Here is a 14736-nt window from a genome sequence, read left to right as displayed (position 1 = left end):
ACCTCTGAAAATCCATCACTGATAAGAGGGGTATACCCCAATGTAATCCATCACCATAACTCCCCATCCATCATGCTCCAAGAAATAATCTCGAGTAAATCTCAAGTATTGCCCATGTGTGAGCCATCAAGCACAATGTGTGAAGTCATGGCATCAGGGTGGTCTTAAGACACAAGACGTAACATAGGCTGAGGTAATAGGGTGAAAGAAATGAAAAGAAACTAGGCTCAAAGATCCCAATGATATAATCCACATACCCCTCATACATGAGATGCAATGCATAGAAAACATCATGAGTCGCAGACCTAAGGATCCCTACACGAAAAGTGATGATAAAGGAATGAACATATCGAATAAGCAAGAATAAAGTGTGGGTGTTGAACCCAAGTCAAACATCAAGTAGGATGAGAAAAAAAAAAAGAATTTAGACGAGGTAGAGCGAAATGGAGTAATAGAACAAAGATAGAAGAAAACAAAAAGATAGGAAAGTGAGTGATGGTCAACCTACATCAAAGCATGGAGATAAGTCACATAAAATGGATGTAATGACGAATAAGGCAAGGATCCAGAAATCCTAAAGAAAGTTCGTTCACCTCTCTCACAAAAATCAAATGGGCGACTCATACTCTCACCCAAAATATATACTAAGATAGAATCTCAGAAATAAAATTTCATACGAACTCTCTCTAACACATAAACCCAATGAAGCAAACTAGCATATCTATACATGTGCTCAATGGAGAATGATACAATGAAGAATGCACTATTTTTTATCTCTTACGTTTTTTTTTTTTTTTTTTTTTTTTTGCGCATACTCTAATCAATAATGAATGAACTCCCATGAAAATAGATACCCAAATGATCAAACCCTCTCCACATACGGATGTAACATGAATCCTTACTAACAAGACAACCTTTCAAACTAAGATCTCTTAACCCTACCCATGGGGTGAAAGGGGGGAAAGAATGTGTCAATCTTCCATGCAATGATGTGTGAAAAACCACCACTCAATGTGAAACAAGGATAATGTCAAGTAAGCAATGATGAGAGAAAAGACAGAGAACGAATATCACAAGTGGTGATATGTGATGCCGAAAAAAGTGATGAGATGATGTCAAAGTGGAAAATATCACAATTAAGAGTGAGGGGTGAGGCCTGAATATGTATGTCAGGTCTAAACCTCATGACGTATCTAATCAAAGCATGCAAGCACTATAGGATCCTCAACCTGGTGTAATAGGTAAATGAGGTGATAAAAGAAAAGGTTATGGTGCTTGTATGAGGCTTAAAGAGCTAGCAACAGGTAACTCTATATGCGAGGGTGATAAAGTAAATAGGGTAAATGAGCTCATGAAATAATGTGCACCCAACCTTTAACCACAACCACAGATATCACACCCTCAAGATCTCACATGGTCAATACTAAAGACTAATATCTATCAAACACAGCCATGTCAACTCCTCTAAAATCGTGTGAAAGCTCCCACTGATGCTCTGTAATAATCATCAAAGCCCTTTAACAATCACCTCACTCTATCATCGTAAGTCACTCGCCATCGTCTCATAAAATCACCATCTCTAGTCATCCCGACTCTCTGAAGTCATGTGCAATGACTCAGATCTGGATGCTCCATGATAACCTCTCTGCCTCAGCAATATCATGAAGCAATCAAACCACTCTCTCATCATGATCCATCTATCATCTTGCAAAGCTCAACTCAAGTCTAACATCTAGGGCTCTACCTGGTCAGATCAAAGAAAATGATGGAAGGAAAAGGCAATGGCACTGTAGTATGCTAAGGCGAACAAAGGTAGTAAATTCGAATAATGGTACCAAGGGATGGTTTTATGTCAGGCTCAAAATGGGTAGGTCATCAAGTCTACAAAGTTAGGATATTGATATGGATATGGTACTCCTCTGATCAAAAGGTGAAATAGGTCACAGTCTCGAATTGCCTAGGTCAAATCTCTGGTCCTAGGCTAATAAGTTCAATATCCTTCATGATAGGTTAGGCCTTAAGACCACAATATGCAAATGAATAGATGTCTCAAGTCAAAAGTACAATACATCATATGATATATGGTCTTGTGATGGCAATCTAAAATGGGATAAATGACAGAAACTCTAAGGTCATAAAGGTGTCCACTGTGAGATGGCTATAAATGTGACTAAAATTTTTTTATCAATAATCCATAAAATGAATGAGGTGTGAAAAACAACACTGTCATAAGATCGATACTCCATCTATAACAAAATATCTCTTATTCACTTTGGTCACACATCAGCGATCTAAGGTGCACAGTGAGTGGTTTGGGTGCATCCGAAAATCCTATGAAACTAAAAAGAAAACACATTGGTCACATAGATATCCTGAAATATAGCTCTAGGCTATAAAAGTCTTCAAAGTTCGAACTCCAATCAACATCAATGTGTCGACCTCCTCCAAAATGCTCCCAAACATAGATATAGCCCATCACTAAACCCTATTCTAAATCACTAGCTTGATTTAAGAGCTAACAAAGTAACAAGTCTGATATCAAATACGAGATCAAGGGAAACAAGGTTGACCAAGACTAGGGAGTTAGAGATAAGGGGATAGATGTGTGTCCCACATAGACAAGAAATACATGCATCATGCAAGAGAAGAAAGGTCATGCAACAAACAGTCATGCAAAACACATGTATATCATCCAAATCTATACACAAGATAAGCAAGAAATATGATAATCGAGATGAATATCTAGCAAGGATAGCATGCTCCATGATAATCATGATAATATACAACCAAGAGAATCAAACATGTCAAGATGAATGAGATAAGTAGCAAGAAGAATGTACATGTTAAGGTGAGCAGAGTAATCATACAGCAATGAGAGTCAATATGTGAGGATAGTCAAATGGATCAATCAATATAATCAACATGTCAATGCCTCAAACGAATTCAATAACCAAGCATGCATCAAGGATAATGATACCAAGAGCTCTCAATGTGCAATCAACAGTCAAGCAAACACACGCACAAAGAGAGGTGGGTACCCATTGATCGACCAATCAAACGCCACATTTGCCTCAACCTAAGTTCAAGTTTGACCCTCTAAACATTTCCAGTGGAGTCGCCATTTTGTGGACCCCGTATTTTAGCATGATGCGTTCTCACTCGATGGTGCGACTCGCTTTTTTATTTATTTGGTGAAATTTTGATTTTTTTTAAAAATACCTAGAGTCGCCACTTATTTTTGTTTTATTTTTTTAAGGGAAAACAAAATAAGAAAGAAAACCCTAAGTGTGACTTCTTATTTAGAAAAAATAGTCTGTGAAAAATCAAAGTTAGGTCCGAAGGTCAGGTGACTTATTAGGAAGGTACGGTAAAGACCGTAGCACCCCTCTAAGTCCCTAAAAACGAGTCTCTACTAAAGAATGTGAAGCAAGTGTGGTAATTGATAAGAAAATCAATGGATACCAATGAAATGATCAAATAATAAAACGAATCATGCATAAGAATAAGTAAAGTGGGAGTAAGATCATACCTTAGCAGCAAGTAATGGTACGCTCCAAGAAGTTGCGAGCTAATGAATCCTCCCTTCCTTACTCTCTGTTTTTCTTCCAAGCTGCCACCCACTCTCACTGTTCTCGGTTCAACAAAGATGTCACCACCAACTCCACTGCTTCAACTACCACCATGGCAAGGTGGTCACATCCATTGTTACGTGTCCAATACAGGTTCACTTGGAAGTCGTCCCCTACTTCCAAATGAAAATCCAAGCTCTTTCCGGGTGGAGCTTCAACCACCACTATGGCAAGGTGGTCATGTCCATTGATACATGTCCCATGCAGGTTCACCTAGAAGTCGTCCCCTACTTCCAAACGAAAATCCAAGCTCTTTTCGGGTGTAAGAAAAAAATCATTGGTACAAAAGGGGTTTCACTATAAAAGCTAATTCAGTATAAGTTCTAACCTTAATAGAGGCTTCTGGAGAGATTGAGAAAAAGAGAGAAAGCAGTTTATTATTATTATTATTATTATTATTATTATTATTATTATTATTATGTTATCCTTTCACTATAAAAGCCAATTCATTATAAGTTCTAACCTTAATAGAGGCTTCTAGAGAGATTGAGAAAAAGAGAGAAAGCAGTTTTGGAAGGAGAAAGGAACAGTTTCTTTGGTTTATTTAAAATCTGATCGTACCTCTCATGTGGGCAAAGAAAATTTTCAAAGTTAGCAATTGGATTTTATCTTTCAAGTAAAAAAATTTTCAAAGTTAATAATCAAATTTTCTCTTTTTCCTAGAATTTTCCATTAACCGGATTTTCTTGTGTTATGTTTGGTTTCATAGAAAATGTTGGGAGAAAAGTTATTAAAATTAGTTACCTAATCTTGATCACTAATCATGTTTTTCACAAGGAAGAACCCTGTTTTTTTTCCTCCTCCATTTTTGACATCTTATCTTTTGTTTTTTGTTTGGTTTCCTAAACAATGTAGGGAAAAAAGCTCTTGAACTTTGTAGCCCTAAACCTAATCCCTAATCATGTTGTTCATGTGGAAGAACTTTGATATTTTTCCCCTTCAATAATTTTGTGTGAGTTAAATGTGCTTAGATTTATCCATAAATGGTGTAAAAACTATAGGTTATTTGTCATCCTCTTCACCAATAATTGAGTTTTTTTTTTTTTTCAAACTTTTATTATACCATATGACATTTACGGTACCTCAATAACATGAGAAATAGAAACGAAAAAGAAAAAAATAGACGGAGGAAAAGAAAAGAATAGGCTAAAGATGAGGATGATGAGAGAGGAAATCAAGTTCATATCTTAAAATATAAAAGGAGAAATGAAGATGTACAGGTGTTGGGACACTGGTGTAGCGACGTGAATCTAGCCACTAGCCACGCATCATAGCAAAGTAAAGACAGTTTGATAAATAATCACAAAAATAAAGGATAAAAAAATAAGAAAATTGTCTTGAATCGCAACAAAGGATTGTGCACGCGTTACAGCAAAAGATTGTACAATATAGGGCATGGAATAGAGTGAAATTACAAATTGCATTAATACCATATTGGTAAATATTTGAAAAAAAAAAAATAAAGATAAAAAGGGTAAAATAAGTTACAACAAAATGTCATGGCGCCTTTTATAGTATAAAGATAATTCTATTTAGTTATAATATTTTTACAATATATATATATTATATGGTTATAATTTAAAAAATAAATAAAATTAAGGTTAATATTTTTATAAAAAAAAATAATATAAAATTAAGGTTATATTTAATTAAAAAATAGATAAAAAATTAAAATTATTAAATTATTTTTATATGTTATTTGAAACTCAAGTTTATTTATTTAGTCCTATATAAAAATTAAATAATTAAAACCAAACAAATTTTTAATTTTTAACTAAATTTAGTTATATTTAATTTTCTTTCATATTTTTTGTATTATAAAAAAAATCATTTTCTTCCATTTTTCTTTCCTTTTCTTAGTATTTTCTTGGAAGAAACATCTCATAAATTTGTATTTATGATTGATGTAATTAATTATAAAAAAAAAAAAAATGAAAGCAGCAGCAATTATAGAAGGGAATGCGATTAGCCAAAATATGAACAAAGTTTCACATTGGATTTTTGTCTGGGATGATTGCAGAGGCAGAGGCTCAAACTCTTCTTGTACAGAGAAGAAGTTGAGGGTCCAGTTGCACCCAAAACAAAGCAGCTAGCTATATTTCATACTTGCTACTAGTAAAATACTAATGCTCCATCACTACCTCATCGAAATTCCAGTCCCTCACAATGTCCCTTCTCACTGCACAGCTCCGGACCAGCCTTGGCGTCCCTGGAATGCCGCTACTGTTGGGGATGGATGGGTGCGGTGTCACTTTGGATGACCGTATGATCGAGGAGTTTGCTGTTGGGGCTGGAAGAGATGCCCTCCTGGCCAGGCAGTTGGCAATTGCAGAGCATCTTCCTTCATTGTCTGAACTTGAGACCGAGTAACTCCTAAATGAATGAGATGGGCTTTCTACACTATGGCACACAAGACATGCTAGACTCATGTCTGGACTCGGGATGGATGTCCACCACTCTCTTTGCCTCAAATGCTCCTTCCCTCCCTCCCTGCAATTCTATATATACATTATACCAAGATCAAACAAAAGAGAGGGTCAATTTTTATAAGAGAAATGGTAATATGCACCTATCAAGTTGCCATAGAAGAGAGGGTGAGAGGGAGAGAGAATCTACATGTGTATGGCTACCAAATTTATGCACTTTCTTTTTCTTAAATACAAGAAGCAAATTTTTTATCTCCAGACACCTAAATTCAATGGAGGAGAGCCAAAGACTCACAAGCAAATAAAATTTTGAAAGAAATTACAGTGTATGCAAAGGGGAGAAAGTCAAAAGCCACATCGTTTGTTTACCCCCTCCCCCATCTTTTTCTTTTTAATTGTTTTTTATTTTTTGTTATATTGAAGAACATTATTCATCTGCTGGCAGCTAACAGGATAAAAAGGCAAGTAGATGCAGTGTTTTAAAAATGAGAAGTCAGCAGGCAAATGGTGAACTGGGCCTTCTGTGTGCCAATAGATAAGTGCAGTTTTATATATAATTTAGCATGGCTCATTCACTCACTATACTCTTCTTTAACCATTTCATTCATTTGCTTGTATTAGAATAACTATTAGGTTCTCATGTTCTGATGTTTCCATTCAATCAAATGGATTTTTGATGTCGTGGACTAGAAGGTCTGCTGACTGTCAAACTGGCAATAGGTGATGGGTACAATATCATACTCAAACCAATCCAAGCTTAAATAAGTAACTATGTAGTGATTTCTTTTCCATCAAACATTGGAAGAGAACGACTTGTGTTACACAGATAGATTCCCATTTCATACAAGAGACAGCATGAGTATGGGTATGGGATATGCATCCAGACACCTACTACCAGATATGCACCTAACACAAGTGTCCCAAAGATGATAACATTTTCCAGCTGAACAATATGTTTAGCCAGATCTAGCTGATATGTGCAGAGTTAATGAAGTACCCATGTGAACAGTTGTTTTACATGTTTGTGTTGGCCTAGAGTTTGCCACACTAGTGTCCCTAGGTCCTAAGATCTGGGAATTACACCAGTCTGGCGCCTAAACAAACACCAAAACTGGCATGCATACCTATGTCTGCCTATTTGGCATAGATGGCAACTGCATGCAAACATCTCATGCAGCATTTGTTCCTTCACTAAGGTCTCATATTGCCAAGGCAATAAATGAATTAGGTCCATTCAATCACAGTCAAATCAATAGTTGCTAGCAAAATTATTACCAGCTACGAGTCCAGCATTAGGCCAAATAGAAATCATATGTTAGATTCTTTTACTGTGTGGTTTCATCCTAGATACATGGTTCAACACTCGAAAGAAGAGGTACACACTTTGACAACTACCCAGACTGGTGGAAGGAGTAATAGTCAAAATAAAAGCAAATACTACTATTTTGTAATAATTTTCTTCAATGCCAAGGAGGGGGTACTCTTCAATTTTCAAACCAAAACAGCTACATAATCATGTAGGAGCTTCAACTTGCATGTGTGTGAAAAACAGTAATACACATTACTGAATAGCAGTGTAGTAGCAGTTGGCAGAGAAGTTTACAAGTTTGTCCCAATTTTCTATAACTGCAAACAAAAGAGTGTTTGTTCTTGATAATATAGTAGCCACTGGACAACAGCAAGTCCTCATTCAAATAAATAGTAATCATAGTATAAAATTACAAGTACACCCACATCCACACAGAGTCAGGCACTTATTTAACTGATACATTTTTGAAGTGATTAGGCAATTTGTTTTGACTGATCAGTTAGCTACCTTTTAAGAGAGAGAGAGAGAGAGAGAGAGAGGTATTATTTAGTTTTAGTGGATTAGTTTCTTAGGGATTAAGAGTGATATTATCCTATCTATTGAGCATTCCTATTAGTCTTTCACAATCGAATTAGATTGTCAGAAAATAATTTATTGTTACTGAGTTTCTGGGAGGCAGGTACTCCTTAAAGTAAAGCCATTATCCATTCTTTTCCTTTTTTCTACATTTCTTTCTCTTTTATTTAATTTATCAATATAGACCCAAGAAAGGCATGAGGCAGTCATTGTGTCCAAGTTGAAGATAACATCTTGTTAGAAGAGCCAAATTCAAACATTGAAGACCAAGGGCTAATCGACCAATGGTAAATGATATTATTGAAGTTGTAATATCATTTCTTGAAGTTTTTCTCAACATTTATCATTTCTTGAAGTTTTTCTCAACATTTCTATGTTTAATCAATTTCTATACTATCAATATTTTATGGATTCAATATTTTGTAAAATCCAACCACTGATATTTTCATTATTTTTTATATTTTAATCCTTTTTTAGAAGGAGATTCCCAGTCATGGTGTTAGTTGTTAAAGAAAGAAGAGGAGATTTATCACATGGTAAGTTTTTAAGGAGGTTTTGCATACATGTTATGGAGTCATGGACCCACTCGATCCAAAGACTTTGTTAGAGCATGATACACATCTTGGGTCCAAATCTTAATAGGTTAATCTTTTAGAAAAAGTTGATAACTTAACATGGTATTAGAGCTCAAGTTAACAGGAGGTTGCATTATGATTTCTACAGCTATTGCTATTTTTGCTTCCCGCATGCATGTATGGGATCACATGTGAGGGAAGTGTTAAGCATAATATACTTTGTGGGTTCAAATTCTAACAGCTTCAGCTTAAAGGAAAATCGGTAACTAATAGACCTCTTTGGTAACCTCACCAAACTTAAACAAATAGGTCATGTTCATGACTATCAAAGTTTGTTTGAGAGACTACTTAGTAGGCTTCATGACACGTTGTCTTAAGGGGAATATTAGCATTAATGAGGAAGCTCCTTGGCTAAATAATAGTTGCAATAGGTTACCTTTATGAAGCAAGTATTATACTCAAAATTAAACTCCTCAACTGAAAGTAACAAACATAGAGGTGGCTTTATTTACCTTATTTAACTAATAGGTACTATGTGTCAAAAAGTTAAAATCTATTGTCAACTAAAATGTTGACTCTCGACTAATCAAAGGACAAAAGCTTTAATCCTAATGAGAAGTTTAGTCCTAGCCACATGTGTAAAATGCTATTTCTTATTGTAGAATGTTGGTTAGATGAAGAAAATGAAGATGAAGATGGATGTGATGATGTGGTAGAAGAATGTGCAAGATGAGAGTCCCAAAATCGCCCTTGAGGACAAGGGTAATTTAAAGAGAGTAGATGTTAATGATTCTACATGTGCGCGAACTCGGAAGTGGATTTAATTTAGTTTTCTTTGATTAGTGAAATTATTTAGCTTTTATATATTCTAGGAGAGAGAAATGGTTTAATTTTGGTGGATTACCTTGTTGCTTTTTAGGTAGGTAAATTTCCTATTTATAAGGACAGATATCTCCAAGTTTATTACCAGGAGTCTTATAAATAATGAAAAGTAGAGTGAGTCTTACTAGTTTCCTATTTGTTGATGAATCCAATAAATAAATCTTTTTTTAATCCTTTTCCAAATGAAGGATAGTGATTTACTTGAAGAAAGAAAGAAAGAAGAAGAAAAGAATGGAAATTAAATAAAAAGAATAGAAACTAAGCAACAATAAACTGTTCTATGATTCCCATTTTATTCACCAAATATTTTTCAAATAAGACTAACAAGTGGCTGTAACTTTTATACCAATTTTTATGTGCCACTTAGGGGCTGTTCATGGCCTATTTTGAGAAATTCATATAAAGAAACAAAACAGAAAAAAAAAGAAAAAAAAAAAAGGAGGGGCGGAGAGAATGGATAGTGGTTGCTTCGAGAAAATCTTCCTCTAAAATGGCTAATAGAAATAAACTCCAATGATTTACAAAAGACAATTAAAGAAGTATTTGTAGTCATAAACTTGGAAATAATCTTCCTAATGAATAGAAAACTAATCCACCTAAAAATAGCAAGCTAATCCTCTGAAACTAGATTTTTCTTATATCTCCTAGAATATATCAAAGACTACATAACTTGACTAAGCATGCACTTATGGATAATGACATCCCACAAAATCATAAAGTCTCTCCCTCAAAAAAATTGCCCTCTTCCTAAAATACAAAGAATTCAATAACAATACTACTTTTCTCCAATTCACATTTTATATCTTGGTAATAAACTATGACATAATTTTTCACCTAATAAATAGAAAAATAACCCATGTTATTTGGTTAGAAAGACATTTATATTCCTAAGATAAATGCCAAATGATATCTAAATCAGAATTAAATTGCTTAAATATGACTAACATAGGGGGAAGGCTTGTAATAATGACCACTATTCAAGAGATCTTATATACATACATGCATCTGGGTGTGTGTTCAGATGATCGGGGCTTAATGGCACGCATCTTAGTAAAAGTGGATGGCTCATTACTAACTGGTAGCAAGGATTGGATACTAAACCTATAGCTGTTAATTTTTAAGTTTAATCTTCATGTTCTAAATGCTCAACCTTGTCCATTGTTTCTTTTCCCTTCATTTTCTTTTTCAGTTTTCTTGTTCTCCTGATTTCTTTCTCCCAGATTACCACCATTGGCCAGGATTAAGCTCAAAAAGAAGGTAATCACTTTAAGCCAGTTCTTTTAGTTTAGTGTAATTTTGAAACCTAAATTCTTTAAGGCTCTTTTTTTCTCACCACAACCTGAATATACATCAGAAAGCTGTAGCAACTTCGAACCTAAGATTTGTTGATCCAGTGCCATGATCACAAGTTCACTATCGTCCTACAACCAAATGTTACTTTGTTCTCTCCAACAATAGGACCAATCTCTTCCAACTCCAAATTTTATGCAAGTAGAATATCAAGTAGTAATTAGCTAAAAAATACAAGTTGGACAAAACAATAAAATAAGAGGACTCACTCTAGTCTCCATCGAGAACTCAATTCATGGCAAGTTTTTTTGCCCCTTTACTTTTCTAAGAAGAATCTGAAAGTTTGAGCACAATTGAAGGATTCACATATTGCTATGATGTGAATCCTTCAATTGTGTGTGTGTATACACATACACACACATACTGCTTTAAATTCTTGGGATCTACTATCATACATTCCATGTAATTAGTTGTAGTACTCCTTGTTAAGTATTCAATTTTAGTCCTCATGATAGCAACTTTAGGTTTTCCATGCTGCTGGTATAATGATAATAGAATTCCATTAGCCCAAGAACTCTTTGATGGCTCCATGAGTTCTTATTCCAATTATTCAGTCCAAACAGCATATCTTATAGAAGTTGGCATTCCATTTATCTCACCACACTGAACTTCCGTGCCAAATCATATTTGCACTTCACAATTTTAATTGCATGACAAAGTAATTGCTTTGACAATGACTTAGCACCAGAGTACTAAAGCATTTGATGTCATCATCAGCTGAATCTAATGAATGAGGACTCCTAGCAAGAGAGAGAGAGAGAGAGAGAGAGAGAGCAACTCTTGTTGCGGGCATTCAAAATTTCTGCTCTTGAAAGCATTATTTATGATGGATCCAGAAATTCAATCTTGGGGCGAGGAAATGAAGTGTATTTGAGATGATTAGCCTAGTGGAAATCTTGTTTTACCTCTCCAAAAGAGGCCAAGGATCAATCCCAACCCAATATAATATCTAGTTTTGATTTTCAAGGTGAGGAGGCATGTGCCCTCTAGGCCTTAGCTGCCTCTGCCTCTGCCTTTGCCTCAATTTAGTAAAGGTGTGATGGGGGAAAGTCTTTTAAAGTCTATTCAAGGAGATAAGGGAAGACATAAATACTTTAAGTAGGATTCATATTAATTAGAATTGAATTAGAACTAGTATTTGTTGGAGTCAAATTAGGATTAGCTAATTAAGTTATAATATAATTAGAATTTGAGTCATAATAGGTTATTAGAATCCTAGTAGACTTTGGATATTATAATAAGAATTAGAGTCAGAATAGGTCATTAGAATCTTAGTAGACTTTGGATTGCTTAGAAAAGCCTATAAATAGGCTAATAGATGTAAATCAAATGGATGAATTGATTGATATTAATAATATTATAATTTTTTTTCATTGCAATTATTGCAACCCTCAATGATGAGGCTCCATTGATTTTCTTCTAAATGAGACTCTTAGAATGCTTTAGTGAGACTCTTAAGGTTTTTTCATCTTTTCTTCATCATTTCTTCTTTCTTTTATTTTATTTTATTTTATCTTATTTTATTTTTTCACTGCCAAAAACTTTATTCCTTGTTCCTTTCTTTACACCCCAAAAACAAAACCCTAGTCCACCTACTTTTGAGTGTAGGCAACCATCCTAGGTTTGTCCTACATCAAGGTGTTAACCAAAACAATATGTTTGGAACTCCTCTCATTGAAACAACTATTTGTGCAGCTGTTGAGCTTGTCTTCAACATTGTGAAATTAACCTAAAAAACAAGTTTTTTTTTTTCTTTTTTCTTCTTTTATTTTTCTTTGAGGTATTTCAGTAACCAAAGATTCCATGCCTTTTCCAATTCACCATATTTATACGCTACATCAACTACACAGTCTAAAAGCCCATGCCTAACTACCCTATTTAATCACTGAAATATTATCCTATCAACCAGTTGAAAGTGGCCAAACATATATGATCAGCCCGATGAACCTTGCTTTGTATTTCCAATTAATATTGAAAAAATGATAAAATATTCATACCAGCTAAGTAATCTAATAAAATATGCAACTGAAACAGATTGAGCATGAATGTAGAGATATCTTCACCTACATGCTACTTCAATCACCTAAAAATCAAGTGGAGGGAAGTATGCATAAATAACAAACAGAAAAATCATCTAGCAGCAAGCCGTGAAGAATTTCATGATGAAGTAGTGATTTCCATAAAGGCAACAATGATTGATTATACACATGCTTAGCCTCTGAGTTTTGGAAACATATTGTTCCCTATGTAAATCATCAATAAAACCAAGCAAATCATAAAGATGAGGAAAACTTGTATTCACCACGCAATGTACAATTGAAAAAATGCTGATGTGCCCCTCTGATACTAGTATCTTCAAAGTTCCTGAGAAATAAAACCAACAAAATACCATTAACTATATATATTCCACTAGTTGATCAATGGAAAAGAACTTCTTCCGGAAGGCCCCAAAAAATAAAATAATCCTTACATTTAGCCCTGGCCAACAATTCTCCTAAATTTTATTCCCCTTCTTTGAACATAATTCCACCAAATTGTTTAATGAAATATTAAATTTGTTTAGATGCAGGTATTGGGAAAAGAATCATCAAAAGATATATAATATTTTGTTTTCAAAGAAAAAAACTGCTATTTAAGTTGTAAAAAGAATCCCATCAGAAAGGAAAAAAATAAAACCCAGATATCATATAGATGGTCTATTTAACATATGATGGAAGAGAAGAAAATTTGACAACAATCAAAATTATCATTTGGAGGTTAGATGAATATGATCAAACACATTGATCCACGCAACCCAATGGCACAAAGAGGTCCACCTAACATAGTGGTTGACTACAACCAAATCAGGAAAACCTAAAGCTGAAGATTGCACAAATACAATTGCCACCTCCCTACATCCCCAGGGTGCCAACACAAACAAAATAATATAATGTTCATTCTCAACCATACTAATTTCAATGATTCCCAAAGACACTGAGTGATGCAGTAAACAACCAATTTATCGTCTCTGCTGCAGGGATTCAATACTCTCCTCCAAAAACTACTATACAATAATAAAATTCTGGAAACCAAAAATCCAAGAGAACTTTCTCGGAGCTGGACGGAAACCAATTACCCATTACCCATTACCCATTATGATCAAACGCATTGATCCACTTCCCAACTAAACTGATTGAGATCTATCCCCTAACCGCAATGCCGCCAGAAAAATCAAACAAAAGAAACCCTTTAATACCAGTTCTAATTCACCAAAATCTTCGAAACCCCAACCCTAATTCCTCACAAACAAACAACAACCCCGCTTTACAGTCTATCCTTAACTGAACATGCATTAACATAAACGGGTCATCAAAAAATCACGAAAAATCAAGGGATCTGAACCAAAATCCACCAGAACTCAGACAAAATACCAAAAGAAAACTCGAATTACAATCATGCTGCAGAATGCTGGAAATGATATCATATAAATTACAGTGCAACAAGAAACAATCATGAATTGGGGAAAAAAATGAAGAGATATGAGATCTGAAGAAAAGAACCTTGGCGTCCTTCGTGGGTAGGGATCGTTATAGATTGTTGAGAGAAATAAACCGTGGGAATGAACTGAGGAGTATTTATAGGAGGAAAGGAAAACAAAGATAAAGAAGCAAAGTGGAAGGGAAGGCTATCAGGCTTTGTGAGGTGTGAGTGTGTGATCTGTGCTTATTAACCAATCAGCTTTTGGCTCTCCTGTCTCAAAAGATCGGAATCCTATTTAATCTTAATTTCAGTTTCCACTATTTGTTATTTCTTAACTAACTGTACATTTTTATTATTTTTCTAATTTTTACTCAATTATGACCATGAGTATTATATAAAAATAAAATAAATAAAATAAATTTTAATTAAATAAAAATTATAAATATTATCATAATTATTTACTTTTAGCACAATATAATAATTACTACTAAATTATAATGGGTATATCATATAGCAAATCAAAATTATTA

The 14736-nt window shown here is 34.4% G+C and overlaps 1 non-coding gene across 1 annotated transcript; it reads right to left on the bottom strand.

The window, feature by feature from the left end:
* Positions 1 to 5576: 5576 nt before the first annotated feature.
* LOC100244175 (uncharacterized) lies at positions 5577 to 14477 on the bottom strand. The gene is made up of 3 exons (XR_009464952.1): positions 14287 to 14477; positions 13050 to 13111; positions 5577 to 6127 (listed from the first exon to the last, which is right to left on the bottom strand). It is a non-coding gene; the product is annotated as an uncharacterized LOC100244175 (transcript).
* Between the last annotated feature and the right edge of the window lie 259 nt (positions 14478 to 14736).

Source organism: Vitis vinifera, chromosome 18 (genome assembly GCF_030704535.1).
Source record: "Vitis vinifera cultivar Pinot Noir 40024 chromosome 18, ASM3070453v1".
NCBI classification, from domain to species: domain Eukaryota; kingdom Viridiplantae; phylum Streptophyta; class Magnoliopsida; order Vitales; family Vitaceae; genus Vitis; species Vitis vinifera.
Note: the sequence above shows the minus strand (reverse complement) of the source record. Positions and strands in the feature narration are given on the sequence as shown.